This window comes from Athene noctua, chromosome 2 (assembly GCF_965140245.1).
Source record: "Athene noctua chromosome 2, bAthNoc1.hap1.1, whole genome shotgun sequence".
NCBI classification, from domain to species: domain Eukaryota; kingdom Metazoa; phylum Chordata; class Aves; order Strigiformes; family Strigidae; genus Athene; species Athene noctua.
The window spans coordinates 55125155-55143330 of NC_134038.1; the positions used below are offsets into that span (position 1 = coordinate 55125155).

Below are 18176 nucleotides of genomic sequence, written 5' to 3' on the forward strand. Positions count from 1 at the left end.
GGGAGAAGAGCTAAAATACAATGATGTTTGTTATTATTTCTTATTGGCATATTATGAAGGAAGGATGTTAGGAGATCCATCTCTTCTCTGTGCAAAAAGATAATTTAATGATAAAAGCAACATGAAAGCAGCCCTCCCAATCTCAGGGCAGTAAAGTTGCCTTGCCAATTTCCCTTTTTCCTCTAGCTTAAATAGATGTCCTTTTAGCAGCAAGTTTCCAGTTCATAAATTTCCTATGTCACATGCTACCGTGGCACAGACCCAACAGGTCCTGCAGCTGCACTCAAAGATGCCTAACTCCCAAAGGTATCAGTCCCCAGCAGTGGAGGGAAGAAGTTCAAGTCGGGTAACCCAAAACAACGCAAAACTCTTGAGTACCGGCTAGGTCTAGCTCCCAAACCAGCTGGCTCATGTTTGCGTGGGGAAAAAGAGAAGTGCAAGAGAGGTGAACAGATATCCACTGTGACACAGGTGCTGCATCCACCATACAGAGGAACAGTAACAGCCAGCAGCACCGCATACTATGGTCTGTCCTCTGGACAAAAATACAGTTCTAAATTAAGGATCTTGCCAACTTAACACCCTTAATCTAGTTAGTTGAGGTATTAGCGCATTCCCTTTCTCTCAAAATACACTGCCTAGCCCTTCAATTAGCCCATGCCAACTGCCTACCCTTATTATTTACTTCCACAATGCACTGCATATCTGCTACCTCTAGCATAAAACACATAGGTGGCTAATAAATTATTTTATACCTTAATTATTCTTGGAGATACTGAGTCTAAAATAGTCATCACCTTAATATTCTACCTCTTTTTTTTTTTTTTCCCCAGCCTTTATTTATAGCTTTCTTTTTCTTTCAGGTTAAATAGGCCAGGACTAATTACATCTTCTTCATGACCTGCACTACTTGAAACCATGAATCATTTCTGCTTTTTTCCACCCCTTGTCTCTATTTTAGCACTTTCCCCCCCTAACAGGGTTACAGAAGTGATCAGAAAGCTCCAGACCCAATTTTCATGCATCAGAACCTCCTTTCCAACCTCATGTTCTCGAGATTTTGCTTTCCTTTTTAATTGCTGCCATAAACTCTGCAACAGCTCTCCCAAGTACAGCAAAGCATCCCTCCTCTAGATTATTCTTAACTTTGCCATTTTGCAGTGCAGAGGGACTAACCAGCATTTTCTTCATCACTTTAGGCTCTTCTACACACAGCAGAGAGACTTGGTGGATGCAGCAGCACTCGTTATTTATGGAGCTTCCCCTGGTGCTGTCACCCCTTCGCCTGCAGCTCAGCATCATGACCAAGTCCAGCCCTTCTGAGGCTTCTCCCTCCTCCACTGAGCTTCACCACAAGCCATCTTGGACCCAGTCAGGACACACTGGTGCAGCTCTCCTGCAGGGCCACACTGGTGGATGGGGATGACTCTTTGGAGACCCTCCCTCCCCTGTCAGCACCAAGCCAAACCATCTCCCTCGGCCCTGAGACACCACCACCAGGATCACCAGCAGCGCGTGACATGGCAAGCAGGGCTTCGAAGCCCACCTCTCAGATTCAAAGCAAGAACATGAGTGAGGTGTCCTATCCTGTTACTTGGTGGGTGACAACAGAAACCACCTGTGTGGTCAATTTTAGCCCCAGCTATAAGTACAGTGTTGATTACCATGCAAACTGTTTGGTGCATGGTATAGTGTTTGAGTTGATGCACCGTATTATTGGGCACTCCAAAAAGAAAAATAGTGCCTTACCATTTTGACCTATAGTTTTACAAATAGGTTTTAAAGGCACAGCAGCAGTTTAGATTTGGACCAAATTTAATTTTATTTAAAGAGGCTTTAACAGGATTTAATGGAAACAGATGTTTCCAAGTTTTGTTTAGAAATTGCAGTGTAACCACTGCTTCTAAGCAGGTAATTAAAAAACCAAACACCACTGGATCACTAAGACCCAGAGGCCTCAAGTGACACAGACTTACATTTGCTTTCATTGTCCACTCTAGGAGAAATGTAAAATTATGTAGCATGGAAAAGTAAACTGGATTTAACAATGTGTTACTTAAAAAAAAAAAATTCAACGGATAAAGAAATGGTTTTTTGCCTACAGAAGACAGTATTTAATAGTAAAAAAAAGTCCAGGCAGTCCAGCAGGTCCACCCCAGCACTATTATCTCTGTGGGGTTGATAGTTTACACCTGTATGGGACTGGAAGATCAGAGGTTACCAACTACACCAGTGTCTCAAAAGCAAAAGAAAAAAATAATTTATGAGTTGTCAAGAAAGCGTATGTATGTATACATACTTAAGCTCCTCCACACAACTGCTGGCTGCCTTCCTTAGCCAAGTGAAACAAGCACAGCTCAACACTGGGAGGCTCTGGGGCTGTGCCCGGGGCTCAGTCAGGCTGCCTTGTGCCCAGGGGTATTCACCATCCACATCTCACCTCCACGGATGCCTACTTCAGCCACCGTTCCCAACCCTTTCCTCCCACGCTGCAGACACGCAGGCGCCCCAGCACCCTGCCGCAACGGCTCCCCATTTTCAAGCGGCCGAGGAAACCATCTCAATGCTCCCTCTCAGCACCAGATGGTTCCCATTAACTTTGTCCGCACTCAGCTCCCAAGTGTGAACTAGAAAGCCCAGACCCCGAATATTTTACAGATGAAACAATAACGGGCTCTCTGCCAATGACACGGGACTGGATCCCAGCTGCTGCTCTGCACCACTCCAGTGATGGGTGGAAAACAAGCCGAAAGCTGTCTTAGGCACCGGGTCAGGGATCTCCTCTTTTGCAAGGGGCAGGCAGCTCTGCAGCTCTCCGACCACTAGCCCTCAAGGTAAGCAACTGTAGGTAGGGGCAAGTCACACAACACCACCACGCCTTCAAGTCGCAGCAAAGGTCTGCAATATAGGGAGGCAGGCAGGGGAGGCATTGGTGGCTCCGGCATGCAGCCATGCTTAGCCTGGGCACAGCGCCCACCTCCCTCTTTCCTCATCAGGTCTCAAAGCATGGCTGCAAGGTGCCAGAGAGCTCAGGCTAAAAGCTTGTGAAAGTGGCCTCAAATCTCCCTTTAATAGGAAGAAAAAACGCAACGGGACAAAACCCCACTGTACTGATAATTAAATATAGTCCTCAGATAGCCCAGGTTCTCCTCACTGCACATTTGCCCTCCTGACTAAATATTTCCAAGTCCCCACTTTTTCAGTTTGGACTGTAAAAGGTCAGTGGAGAAGGCAAATCTCTGTTCAGTCTTAAATATTTCAACTTTCTCAGTATGATCCAGTTTCAATTTAAAAAAAAAAATAGAAGAGGCTTGGATGAATTAATACCACCTTGAACACATCCATATTTTTTTTTCTTCATATTTCTTGTCTCTGTTTCACAGAATTATTTATCATCAGGGCACTGGAAACATGAGACAATAACTATCAAATACTTTTCTATTTTAGTTTAAATTAGGTCAAATGTGATACCCCTTTTAATAAAAAAATATAATTAAGTAGCCTTTATCAGAGAATTAAATATTACAAAACCTGAAAATTAAAACAGTAAAAATAAAGGACAGGATACCACATGCTTGTTTAGAGAAGCATTACATACTAGAAAACTATTCTGTTCACTGGATATTAATATCCAGTACACATTTCAAAATTCATTACTTCTTAAAAAAGCCCTGCAATTAGCTTTCTAATTCTGATTTTATAGACTAACATGCTTGCTTCTAACATGCCACATCAAATAGTGTGAAAGCATATATAGGAACCAACCACAAAATATTCCAGGATCACATTATTGCCACGATGGCTTAATTTATTTTCAGACGCGTGCCATTTCATAAAATAAATATTTCAGCTTCAAAGTGCATGTGCAAGACAGACACAGTTTTTCAGCCTGACACTGGGATACTGACTGTATCAAGAAACATCTCATTCTAGATAATCATCAGCAAAAGCAGTGCCTACCACAGTTCCTCCTCTATGTCCTTTATCAACACTGCAAGGGCATTCAAGAAAAGGAACTGGAACTTAATCTTTAATTTAAACACTAGATGGAGCCCACTTCCCAAGACTGAAAAATGAAGGCTCTTGCAGCAAATTCTTACCAGCCTATAGCAATATCTGGTCATGCATAAACATGACAGAACTCAAACAGCTGCAGTGACTGTCCCTACTGCAAAAACATGTATTGGCCAGCAATTATACCTCTTCATAAAGAGACAGGCTTTAATACCGGTCAACTGCAAAAGAATTTATATTCCTCTACAGATACATTAGCTTGGTATAAAAGAGCCACAATACTTGGATAAACTAGGCACATACAGATATTTGAAGTACCATATGATAAACATAATGCTGGGTTGAGAGAACTACAACTAAGTCTGATATCTCTTTCTATTGACAATAAGCTCCACTGATGCCAACTATATGAGGATTTTGCACATATAATTTTATATTAAATAGGAGGAATCCTTTTTCAGTTGGTTTGAATTAGTTCTAACAAGAAAGATCATTTGTGATATTTGATAAAACGCCATCTCTCTCAAATGAAACATACCACACATTTAACTAGAGATAAGTGAGCTTTGGTGTTAAAAATAGGATGCAACAACACCAAACCTCAGTACAACTATTCTGGAGAGAAACTAAAAGGGGAAAAAAAAAAAAAAGAGCATGACAAATTGACAAGATCCAACTTGAGCAGCCTCACAGTTACTGGATAAATCCATTTATCTCAGGCTCCACCACAAACAACTGCCACTTCTGCAGTATTTTGGCTACACTCTGGACTGGCTTCACAATGCAAAGGGCAGGCAGAAATCACAGGTGGACAACCCTTGGCCTTTCCTTACCTTGCTGAAGGACATGCTTGCAGGAACAGCTAAAAGCCAAGCAGACAATAAAGTTGAGCAAAACCTCAGATGTGATTCCCATCAATGCAATTCTGCTGACAGCCGAGCTACTGCTGATTGCCTTAACCTTTGCTCAGCCCGGGCCACTGCCTTCACCCAACTCTTTTGCTAACAAACCTATGGTAATAACTTCGTCAAAGTTAAGATAAGCATGAAGGCAGTTAGCTTTACCACAGAAGACTACCTTTTGCTCACAAACAGCGATCCATGCTGCTCAAACAAAATTAACCACAGTAACCCAGCTTGCCTTAGGCCAGTTTCTGAATTACCTGGGAAGAGAAACAACAGTAGTTATTACTAACCACCAACTGGGATCCTAAGGGCAATTTCCAGAAGGAAAAATACAGTGTCTATGAAGAAAGGTGCAAGTTCTCCCTAAAGGGCCCTACTCAATCCTTATTTCCGTGACAGATCGACATAGCACATTTTCTTGACCCCACATCCCTGTGGACAAAAGCTGATCTTCAGGTCTCACGGATTACTGCTGCGATGATTTGAAACCAAGCAAAGGTCTTCAAATGTGAGATCTGCTGCTAAGAGATTGTGGTTTGTACTCACCATCACACTGACGAGCGACTGCTCGACTCCACAGGAGAGCACACGCAGGATGATGCTCACATCTGCTCGGGGTGTTTGTCAGACCCGGGCCTTGTGAGCAAACACGCTGCTGCCATAAAAGTAACAGCTTTCCAGCTGTAGCAAGCATACAGTCAGCTCAAATGTTAACACTTCTGCTTATGAATATCCTGGTTCAGAGCTATTACATTATGTATGTTTTCCAGAATACTTGAATGGAACACGTGTCTCTTCTCAGATGGGCAGATTGATTTGTGTCTTGGTTTTGTCTGGTTTCAGTGGTTTTTTCTTGCCTTTTTTTTTTTTTTCTCTCTCTAAACAGTGGGTATAGCAAGGACCTAACATTTCTTTTAAAAGCAAATCTGAAAACAATCAGCATTTGTTTGGCACTTGACCTAAAACCATCTGGGAGAACACACCCATTTACTTCCACAAGCTTTCGGTTCAATAAAACAGGGACTTTATTAGCAGGAAGAGTATCTCACTGACCCCACAAACTAAGTGTCAGCAAAAGGAGGAGACAATCGAAGTACCAGCCACAGTTGCAGGTTTGACTAAATAGTAATGTTTAACTACTTCCTTATCACAATCTTCCTGTACAACTATAATTTAGGAACCTTTGCCACTGTAATTTTCTCTGCTTCATTTTCTTTACAGCTATGCTTTTATGTGTCAGACTAAATACTTGTTCATCAGCACTATTATCTATGCAACAACTGAAAATGAACAGTTATGGGGAAAAAAAAAAAACCACACACAAAACAGAAAAGAAGAAATACAAAAGCTTTGCATATGTATAAAGGAAATTAAAATAAAAGGCAAAATCACCCAGTGTAGTATTCAAGCCTGGAGGAAAAGTGGACATAAAGTCATGATAGATACATGAACGTAACTCTGAAGATAGTCACTGTCCAGACACATGGAGCAGAGCGGTTACAGTCAAGATAAGGTAAGGTAAGGTTAAAATCTAAAGCTTCTAGTTTCTCGCAGCAATAATGACGGCTTTCAGCCTCTGAATATGCAAGGGACAAGATACTGTGGCCTCACTGGGACCTCACCCACTGACCACATTCCATCACAACCGTGGCATGACAGGCAAGAATGACAGTTCACTTGCTATGTGGATAGAAGCAGACAGGATAGTGTTAAAAAAAAAAAAGTGCAAAAGTAAGTGAAAGCCTTTGAAATCCCACTTGGAGTTACTGATTGTGGCTTTCCATACTCACCTGTATCGCCTCCAAACACAAACAAGGGAAGTCAATATGTAAATTAAATTAACTCCCTTCCAGGAGGAATAAAAATCAAGACAACAAAACCAGAAATACAACAGAAAAACAGATTGGGTTAAACACTTAAATTCATTCACTTGCACATCTATAAGCCAAACCTTACTAATAATGCATTTTGTGTATTTTATGTTTGTTTTCAAATGCTTGCCAGACTAACTCCAATGTTGCAGGCCATCTTCCTGAAAATGCAAACGATTGCTCTGGGGGTTATCTAAACCATTAGCAGTCTTTTGCTCCTCCAAAGCTGCTGCGGTCATCTCTGACCCATCCATACTCTTTAGAGGCTCACATATTTCATCCTGAAAGGCTGCCTCCGTATCTTGACTGCTCCTCTCTCCCCAACCCCCCTCGCCAACCGTAGCTCTTTTTGGCTTCATATCAACACCCATAAGCACCTACCTCGTACTGGGGAGCTGATTCCCATTCAGTCCAGTCAATCATAGGTTTTAATCTGCCTCCTATTTGCACTCCCACATAATTTTTGAAGGACTGGGAATAGCCATAGCTCAATCTTAAAAAAAAAAAAAAACCCAACTAAACAAGAAATCCACAGAAGTCTGGAAGCCTTCTACGTGAAGAATCTCATCCTCCTGAAGCCTGCTCCGACAAAGTAAGTGACGTTTGTTAACTGATATAAACAGAAGTCAACTGATCACTTCTGAAATTTTGGAAACTAGCGATACAGCTACTCTTGGTGTGGAACAAATAGCACACAGTTTCCTCCAAGCAGCAAGTGGCAGTTTTTTTAACTGCTTTGCACAACTGAAAACCAAAAGGAACAAACGTTAAGAGATAGCCCCAAGTAGCACTTTTGAATGAGTCTGGCCAGATGCTGCATTCCTTCTCCTGTTACATGAGCCCCCATCAGCTTTGCCTTATAATAATGCCCTCCATGACCCTGTTGCTTTACTCTTCTTCCAAACATAAAGGGCCCTCTAAATTCAAGTGTTTTTTAATGGATCACAGAATAATTCAGGCTGGAAGGAACTCAGGAGGTCTCTGGTCCAGGCTCCTGCTCTAGGCAGGGCCATCTGTGAGATCCAATTGGGTTGCTCAGGGCTTTGTGCAGTCAGGTCTTGAAAACCCCCAAGGATGGAGACTGCACAGCCTCCATGGGCAACCTGTGCCCCTGGCCGGCCTGCCAGCCTTGGGGTGAAAAAGCTTCTCCATATAACCAGCATGAACCTCTGATTTTTCAACCAGTGCCCACACGCTGCTGGGAAGAGCCTGGGGTGACATCAATTGTACTTTTTTAGTAAAAGGAAAGGAAATCACTCCTTATACTTTTAGTTACGATATTTATCTGTTTATGCAAAGTATGCTTTGATCTTCCATTTGGATTACTGTTTCAGATTTTTACTTTGCTAACTGCATTTGCCAAAAATTCAAATATAACCAAATCAGAGCGAAAGTGAAAAATAAATCTAAGAATAAAACTTGGGTGGAAATGCTCGTTCACGTGATCACATCAAACTTCGCCTGATATGCCATGGTGATGGCACGAGCACTTCGGCACTCATATTACTGCATTTCCAGATATCGCAGCGGCATCTCTTTAGATAGGTGCAACTCAAGAGCCAATTATTCATGTACATTACAAAACAGGCTAAAAAAAAAAATCAAGATACACGCTGAAGCAATGCCATGAGGAACACACACTGCTAGTTTTCAGACTCAAAGAGCTTTGGGTAGCGCGTCCATCATGGTAAATATGCATTACTTCTGTTCTGGGCACAGGAGCTATTAGTCTCCCAGGCTGATCAAGGCTGCTTAGCACATCAAAGCACAGCAATCTGAAGCAGCAGTCCACTTACAGACCCTACGACTGCGTACTAGTCATGCAGAAGGCTTCTTAACTGCACTCCTAAGCCACACTGCTGAGGAATAAAAGATACATAACCGGAACTAAGAGAGGAGAAAAATGCAGCAGTGCAACATATGTTCATCCTGCCTGAAAGGTCATATGAAATGTGATTAGTGTCATTATCCTCCAGGACTCTGAATATTGCCTTGAGACAAGGGCTTTCCGGCATAAGCTATGGATCAATAAAAAGGATTAAGCAGCAATACTCTGGAAATGCTCAAAAGCAAAATATCAGGTTTTAGCTTCTCCAAAGCTCTGTCTGAGAAGAAACTCTTAAGTTTAAGACCCATCTTTCAGCCTCAGGCTCTTCGCATCAGTGCAAGACGCAGGTGCCGCAGACTGTGCGTGTTCAAGAGACTGAAAAAGGAGGAAGAGAGGGAGACAGACAACGCCAACCCCCCTAAAAGGGTGTGCACCACCTAAACCTGGCTGCTATCTGTTGGAGAGCAGCCAGCACTCAGCCCCTTGCTTGCTCCCACACCTTCTCTGGCATGGGGCCACCACCACGCTGGGAAAACCTGCATCTCCCCAGGACAAGACAAGCAACCAATGCCATGCTCAAATCATATTTGCCTTCTCCCTGAAAACTTAAGGCTGTGCATAAGTGAGGTTGTCACCACACAGGTGAGAGGTGAAGCAGGTTGTTTTCCTTAATTGAGCCTATTTGTAGTAATGAGTCACTCCTGCTAGGTCTAAATAGCTCAGAAATAAATCCCAAGGCTGCTAAGCTGCCAACCACCTCCAGTCAGTGCTCTAGCAGCAGCTTTACTCCTACGGACAACACTGGGTGAATACTGCCACCTCCAACCATGCTTCTTGAGCAGATCTCCGGGCTGATAACATTTGCAGAAAATGTTTTCCCTGAAACTGTCCAGTCACCTTTAATTCAAAGTCCAAAGTGCCAGAGCCTCATCCTCAGGGAGTGAGTAACCACAGTCTGGTAGATGTCTGTAAACAAGTAGAGTATGACCCCAAGAGAGCTTTGTGTCTTTTTTTTTTTTTTAATTAAAAAAAAAGTCTCATCAGAGACTACTTGGAATGGAAATCCTTTTCACAGAAAATTCTGGTACAATACTTAATGCAAACACCATCAATGCATCATCTCAAAGTTCACACCACAGGCAACACCGATATTAGGAACAGTAAGAAGAACCACATAGTGCTCTTCTGAAAAGCCATCCAATTAATCATTTTTTGGCTGAACTATTTGCAGAAACAACTGAATAAGCCAGAAAAGAAAAATTAAAATGTTCTAAGCCGTTGCTTCACAGTGTGTCTTACAGAAAAGTCATTTAAAAATTATTACAAAAGCAATAACACTCAATCTCATGACACTATTTCAAATTAATCCACTGCATGTTAATTCCTTCACCTTTGCCAATAATAAAACAGAATAAAAAACTCTCCATCAAAAAAAATAGTTGAAATTCAATAAGCTCTGCCTGTTGCTTCCACAAAACCAACATGCCAAAAGCAGACATCTTTCATCACGCCCATCTTCTAATAAATAACACTCCTCCTCTTTCTCCCAAGCAAGCATAAGTGAAACTCATTTTGCAGACTCACCAATATCATCCATATTCCGGGAGGCAGTCGTTTGTCCGGTTCGTGAAGTCCATGTTTGCAGTACGGTCATAGCAATCAGCAGGAAAACGACGGGAGAAAGAAGAAAAAAAAACACTCTTGAGATTCAATGAACAACACAACACACTGTTTTCTGTAAAGTCTCCATTACAGATTACTTTCAGATAATTTATTAAATGGACTGAACATATAGCAACACTCCTAACTTACTCTAAAAAAAAAAAAAAGAAAATAAACACAGTAGCAGTGTATTGATAAAAGAATAATAATTACTGTCTAATAATGATCTGTCAAGGCTGACCTCATAAAAAAGATTTTGTGATGGGGATAAATGCACTTTTAAAAAAATCAAATCTTCTACTGTACCTCCCCCCATCAGGCAGCAACAGGTGGGCAATATCACATACAGAAAAGGTATATTATTTTCTCATGCTGCTGACATTTCTAAATCCTTGATGAGGAGATGTAACATTTGGCAAGGAAGTCAGTCAAAACCACCACAGGCCACAGCGACAGCTCATTTCAGAATCCTCAGTCAAGGATAAGGTATTGATAACTTACTCTTTGCCGTTAAGGGGGCTTGCAGCCTACCCCACAGCTAAGTATCTACGCGTGGTTACACATCTGTAAACTGTCAAGAACACCCAAGATGAAACAACAAGCTTTTTTTGATTTGGACCTCAAACACTGCCCGGGTGACCAAACTCAGTTAAGTGTTACTTCTCTCCTACTAATAAAAAGCCAAAGACCAAATTTTACAGCTTTCCCAGGCTCAGCGTTGATTTCTTTTGGCAACTGCTCCAAAACATTCAATCAATTTAGCAGTTTTGGTTGTTTTTTTGTTTTTGTTTTTTTTTTTTTCTCTGTTTGTTTGGAGTTTTTTTATTATTATTCCTCTGGAGAGGGAATGCTTTAAAGACATCTGTACAAAACACCAATTGCTATGGGTTAACCTAAACAAATTGCATGTGTGTATGTAACGGCAGTGAAAGGCGTGCTCTTCTTTTGACTAGAGAAACCAATTGCATTTGCAAATTAAGGAAGAGCACAAGGTCCGAAGCGTAGAGACACCAGACGAGGAAAGCACTGAAGCCTGCAGCAGAGAGGAGGCAGCAGCAGTGAAGAAAACGCTGCCGTCTTCTCCAGAAGCTGTATGATCATCAGATGGACCGTCATGCAAACAGTGCCAAGGCTGACGAGATGCCAAGAAGCCAAAGGTCATTGGCAAAGTCCCTCACAACAGACTGGGATATCGTCCCACTTCATATGTTTCAACTATCCATATTCTTCAAACCAACTGTTCTCAGGAATACAGATATCCTCACAACTCAACGATCTTTTGCTGGGTCCCAGCGAAGGGGCCTGGGGCCAGGGCACAGTTTTGGCCATCAGAAATCCCAAGGCGGCATAGGAAGGCAGTGAGCCACCTGCACAGACACCAGTGTGGTTTCTTTTTGATTCCTGTAGAAACCATACCATATAAAGGTAAATTTATCTGCTGTTTTTCCAAAATGGAAAACATAACTGGCACAGTCAACTAATTTGCAGCCTCCCTATGGATAATGGCTGAGGAGTTACCTCCTCCTCTGCCTCCACGGCCCATTAATAAGACAGCACGAAAGACCACAGAAGAAGGATGATGATTGCTCATGTATTTACCACTTAGCTAGCAAGCAACTTTTTTTTGTTGCTGTTTTTGTAGGAGTGCTTTTACAGAAGAAGCCTTTCCAACGCCTTCACGTGAAAAATATTGGAGAGGAAAGGGAAAAGAGATTGCAAAGGATTTGCCTTAATTTCTGATTTCTCTTGTCGGTCTTGTGAACCGTAGTCCTTCCCGAGAGATGTGACCATGCACCATTACTGTCTGGGTGACTGCAACTACAGATTACCCTTAAAATATTACCTGCCTCTTCCATCTGCAAGGGAAGTCTGGATTACTGGGAGGATGTTTTTACTGGAGCAGACACAACTCCCAAGATACTCCCAGGGACTGTAATGGTCATTTGAGTGACCTGACTAAACACAGGAGTTGTTCAAATGTAAGGAAAGAGAGATTTTGATGGTGGCATGGGGCAAGACGAACATTAATGAGCTTATCATGAGATAAGAGGTCAAGAGGTCACAGGAAAGCAGATGTTGAGTAGGTGGGAACACTGGGAAATGTGGTGTGCAAAAAGAGAAGGAAGAAACAAAACAAAAGAGTATGGATGACTCAAAACTGTCAGAATTTGAGCAGCAGAGCTGTCAAAGTAGTTTATTTAGGATGGGGGGGATGGAAGAGAAGGATAGTAGTGCAGCATCCCCATTGACAATACTGCATATGCATTTCTGAGTGAGAACAAAAGATGGTTGTTGAAGTCTGATGTGTTATAAGGGGCTGCTTTCCATTAGCAGCTCAGAAGGTTTGTGGGGGAAAGAAAAAAAAAAGTCATGATATGGGATGGATGAATGGATGGGATATAAATTGCCTTGAGCACTGCAGCAGCATTCACTGCCTACACTACATGCCAGTTGCTTGGGTCAGGGTGAGGAGGGATACATTAGAGCACGAGCACAGGGAGATTTTGCATTCCCCCTGCTCCTCTTCACATGCTATTTTTGCATGACACTGGTTGTGAAACTGAAAACGTTGGTTCAGCTTCAGGCAGCAATTTTAGGGTCAATTGCTTCTTCACCAGACACTGAAATCACAATTTTTCAAGCACCAAATTAACTGCGAATGTTTTAGGGGACAGTGAACTTTAGTTATGCATTATTACTGTGGGTCTCCTTCCTCAAAAGCCTATCTTGTAATCCCTCTTGATATGCCAGGTGCTTTTTTTTCTTCCTAGAATCACACTTTAAGATGAACTCTGCAATTACACTACTTGTTTTTTGCTCCATCAATTCATTCCCGACTGTAATGCACTCTCCAGCATACAGATCCAAGTGGAAGGATACGCTTTCAAAACCACATGAAGCGTTTTATCCATTTATCACAAAAGTATATCAATATAGGTTTTCCAGCTGAAAGCTTTCAAAAGTTTCCTCAAAACTTTTACGGTTCAGCTTAGACCCATTCCTAACCCACAGTCAGGGTAAAAGATTCATCTGGCACCAGTGCACCATGAAATAAATAAACAATAAAGCCTTAGTAAGGTTAGCTGTCAAAACAAACAAACAAACAAAAAACAGGGCTATGCATCTTTCCCTAATACTGTCAGCCCAATACAGAACAATTACAAGCCTTGATGCTGCTACTGATTTCACTCCGGATCCAGCTGAATCAAACTGGTATTTAAACAGCATCCCAGCCAATGCTCCAGAGGGCTAGGAGAGGTGGAAAGTAATGGATAGGGGAAAGCCATTGCTGGGGATGATGTCAGGTTTGGATTTATGATGTCACCTGCCAGTGGAAATTCTTGGACAGAATCAAACTTTTATATTTCACTCTTCTATGCAAATGTCATGAAAGTGTGAAAATGAAAAAATGTTCTTTAAAACGAAAAAAATCATCCAGCAACATCCTGCAAATTCTATACGTCTTCAGCTAACCTAAATGAGAAGTGCTATTTTGTATCAAAAAGGGATGCTCATAAAACTTTATGGAAATAATCTAGTTGACATGAGAAATTATGAAATCAGCAGTGCTGTGGAGATTAAGCATTTAAGTGATATATAATGTAAAGCTGAGTGGTTGGTTTGGTCTCCATTTCAGGTCCACAGCCGTACCTCCACAGCTTGCTATCTGACCGTCGAGACAACTGTGAAAGATTACCACATCACGAGCAGGGAGATGTACAACTGAAAATTCCCAGTTGCTTTCAGTAAAGCGAAGACAGCATTAAATATCAGCGGTATCAAAATCTCCCTTCTGTCCTTGCAATATAAAACCCAAGTGCTATTTGAGTTCCACAAAACACAAGCTGTGGTAAGTCCTTAGAAGGTGAGAAACTTCAGGTCTTCGCAAGGTTGCTTAGGTTAAGCCAAGAACATTTTTATGAAAAAAACATACACCCATATGTAAGTAAACATATATCTAAATACAGTATATGTACGTATACACATACGTGTGTATATAAAACTTCTATATAATTGATATAAAGCGTGCTCATCACCCAGCAGGTGGCACTCGCAGCACAAGCTCCTGAGGCTGGAGCACGGTGGGAGGCTGTGAGAGGGCACTGCTCTACAGGAGGCACCATCTTCCTGAAAGGTAAAACCACCATGGTCCACCACCCTTCTGCCTGACCCGAAGTGTCAAGTCCAGCACCTGGGCCAAAGCCCCATTAATCTTACTGCCCAAACACCACCTCCATCAATTCATTCCCTCGACAGTTGCAAGACTCCCCCTTCCCTGCTGCTAATTCTCAAGGTGCTCTTGCAGCCTTTCCACAGGAACAGTATTTTGGGACTGAAAGACTTCTGGAATATTTTCATCATAGAAGCATCATGTTCTGATGTCAAGAACAATACAATTAAATGCAAAGCTTCCCTCAGACTTCATCATGTCTTTTCTCCATTTAACACACCCAACTAGCTTTCAGTTAGTCCCACTAATAATTTGCGCTTTTGAAGATCTCATGAATGAGCAAATCAGAACTGGCAAAGGAAATGATGTTTTCCTTTGATTAAAATTGAAGACTTGTTTTCACCCATGACTTAAGTGTCACTATCGTATGTACATTCTTAATACACCTCTTCTTCAGCTGAGTGGTGCTTCAACTTCAGCTGAGTGGGTTTGTTTTTAAAAAAATATTTTCCCTTCAAATTCAATATTCCACCCATCTCCCTCCCCTCTTCAAAAAAAAAATATATAAAAATAAAATGTTTAGAAGCATCAATTTGGAAACATCAGCTCTGTGTGGAGCAGTGCTGTTCCCCGTAAGAGAATGCCTCGTGTCAGATTGAAAGATGCCTTTCCAAGGTCATTTCATGTTCCAATGGGTTTGTTATGAAGTTGTGGAATGGCAGATAAGGTTGCATGAGATAGTAAAGTGCCTTCCTAAGCTAGTTCTGGGCAGTAATGTGCAACCAATATTTGAGCAAGGGACTTCTATAACATTTACCTCTGAAAGAAACTTCATATGCTGAGATAAATGCTGCTGCAGAAAGGACAGGAATAGTACTGATCTACTGATAATCTGTTTTCCTGTTATCTCCCAATTAAAAAAAAATAAGAGCCGAAGAAAAGCCCATTGTCTCGACAAATTTACATTAACTGCACATTTTTATGGCACTTCACAAAGGTTGGGGGGATTTTAGGAACATTAAATGGTATGTCTTCAGGAAGTTTTGTTAAAATACTCGACCCTTCATAACAATGAGCATTTGATGTTAAAAACTGTTCAATTCGTGATGTCTTCAAGTTACAAGAACAAGGATACCACAGTAGCTCCCTATCGGCTACCAGGACTAACAATTTCGAAGGTTAAAAAGGAAAAAAAAAAAAAAAAAAAAAACAAACCACAAAGCATATCTAAGAATGTTTCTTTGAAAGTCTCGCAGTTACAGCGTGAGGAATGATGATCCAGTATTTTTAGGCTGCTTCTAATATAGCCCAAAAATGGAGGAAACCATATAACAGTATCCTCTTCGCAAGATTTTAATACTGCCTGAGCCTATCCCAAACTCTCAAAGAAGGTAAGCATCTGGCAGCACACCGAACTGCATGTCACTGCTTCAGCCATCATACCAGGGACTAAATCCATCCCCGGAAAGAACAGAGGAACAAACATACAAACTCCAGAGGGGGGGGGGGGGGATTCCTTCCCACAAACGGTTAGCTACATCTTAATGAGGTTTAAAGGATGACGAAAAATCACCGATTTGGGATACAAAAACGCAAGCACTTGGCATGGAAACAGCCCTAGGAAAGGGGTGCTGGGGGTGTTTTTTCAAGTCCCAAACGGGCATTTTAGGGGTCCGACAGCCTGTCAGGAAAAATTTAAAAAATGGCCACCCAGCACAGAACTGTGCACAAAATGCAGAGTTTCGGTGCTTCCAGCTCTGCATTGCACCCTGCGCGCCCAGCCCCAGCCCCCCGCATTCCCACATGCTCCCAAAGCCCCCCGGCCCCCTCCACGCCGCTTCCCGCTGGCGGGGAGCCGGGGGCTACGGATCCCGACCTGCAACCGCGTCGGGGGCTCTATTACTACTACTTTTTAATTTTTCTGCTAGTATCACTTTCCTAATGAACTGCTGTTACTACGGAAATACAAATTTCGCCGGATGAGTAGTTTTGGGATTTTTTTTTTAAACATCCGAAAAGGTAGAGAAAAGGGGACATACACACACACACACTCCCCACCTCAAAATATCCACTATTAAGCATTTTTAACCCTAAAGAGGCACCGACCCCGTCGACAGCCCGCAAAACCTTGCGGCTTCATCAGGGCTATCCCCAAGCCTACGTACAACCACCCCAAAAAGGGGCTTCAGCACCCCATCAGCACGGACCGGGTTTACCAGCAGATGTTCCCCCGGCCGCGTTCCAGCCTGCGCAGCGCAGCGCTCCCCCCCCAATCCCCCCCCTTCCGCAGCCGCCCCCACCGCGCACCGCGCAAAGCCCGTAACTTTGCTCTGCGGCCGCCGCTGCGCTCCAGCCCCTCGCGGGCGGATTTTCCGCGGGAGATGCCGCGCTCCGCGGAGGGGAGAGAGGCGGGAAGGACGGCTGAGGGACACGCTCCCGCAAGAGCCGTACGCGCCTGCGGCACTCCCGCACCGCACCGCGGCCGGCGAGGGGGCGAGCCCTGCCCGGGAGCACCCCGAAACGACCCACGGCGAGGGAAGGCGAGGGGGGGGGGGGGCGAGGACGGGACACCCCAAACACCCAAAAGCAAAAACGCGAATGGGTGACCCCGCGCCGCAGAGCCGCGACCCCGAGCCCGGCTTCCCCGCGCAGAGGCGCGGTGCACCCTCGGGGGAGGGGGGGGGGGCGACCGGGGCAGCGCACGCCCCTCCGTCCTCCCCACTGACCTCAAGCCAAGGACAGCTCAGCCGGTCCCGCTGCGCATCGCGACCCGCCGCACCGTGCCGCGCCGCGCCGTGCCGTGCAAGGGCGGCCCGGGGAAGCGAGGGGAGCGGCGGCCGGTGGCTCCTCACCTGAGCCTTTCCTGGGAGGTGTTTTCCGCCTCCTCCCGCTCTCCGCGGAGAGCCCCGGCCCGCCCAAGTTACGCGCCGCCGCGGAGCCGGGCTCCCACCTGCAGCGCCCGGCAGACTCCGGCAGCCGGCTCGGCTCGGCTCGGCACCGCACGGCTCGGCCCGCCCCCTCCGACTCCCGATTGGCGCCGCCGCCGCCCCCCCGACTCCCGATTGGCGCCGCCGCCGCCGCCGCCCCGCCCCCGCCCGCCCGGAGCGCCCGCGGGGCCGCCCGGGGGCCGGTGGGCAGCGGGGTCCGGGCACCCCCCGCCCGCGGCGGTGGCGGGCGGGAGCGGGGGAAGGAGCCGTGCGGGGCATCGGCTCCTCCTGCCAACCCCCCGGGATCCCCCCCGCCTCCCCGCCTTTTTTTTTTTTTTTCCTGGGGAAAAAAAAAAAAAAAAAAAGGAAAGATAATAAAAGCGGTCCCGTGACGTTACTTTGTGCCATCATTTCGTGCCGTCGGGCGTATGAGGAGCCCGTTGCCGCATCCGGCGGTGAGAGGCTCCGGTGCGGGCGCTGCCGCCCCGTCGGGACTCGGTGGACACGGTGGTTAATGTCCTGAGGAGGCAGCCGTAGCCCAGGCAGGGTGTCACAGGGCGAGTGCTCCGTGACAGACCCACGGAAACCACAAACTTCTTTTCAACAGCCAAGGGACAGGCCCGGGTGAGCAGCCTCAGGACTTCCTGAGGAATACTGCCCGCCAGAAAACCCGAGCACCCGTCCTTTCCGTCTCCGTCCCTCGACAGCCCAGTTTCCTGCTTTTTTTAAATTATAGGTAGCCCTTGCACAAGCGGTCTAGACACAGAGAAGGACAACGTATAGGAGGTGTGGGACAGA

At 44.5% G+C, this 18176-nt stretch overlaps 1 protein-coding gene across 1 annotated transcript in view; it reads right to left on the reverse strand.

Annotated features, from left to right (window-relative positions):
- Window positions 1-17432, reverse strand: part of EPB41L3 (erythrocyte membrane protein band 4.1 like 3) — a 142130-nt gene extending 124698 nt beyond the window's left edge. Inside the window, exon 1 of the mRNA XM_074899161.1 lies at window positions 17304-17432. The gene's annotated coding sequence lies outside the window, so the exon portion shown is untranslated. The remainder of the gene's footprint in view (window positions 1-17303) is intronic.
- Between the last annotated feature and the right edge of the window lie 744 nt (window positions 17433-18176).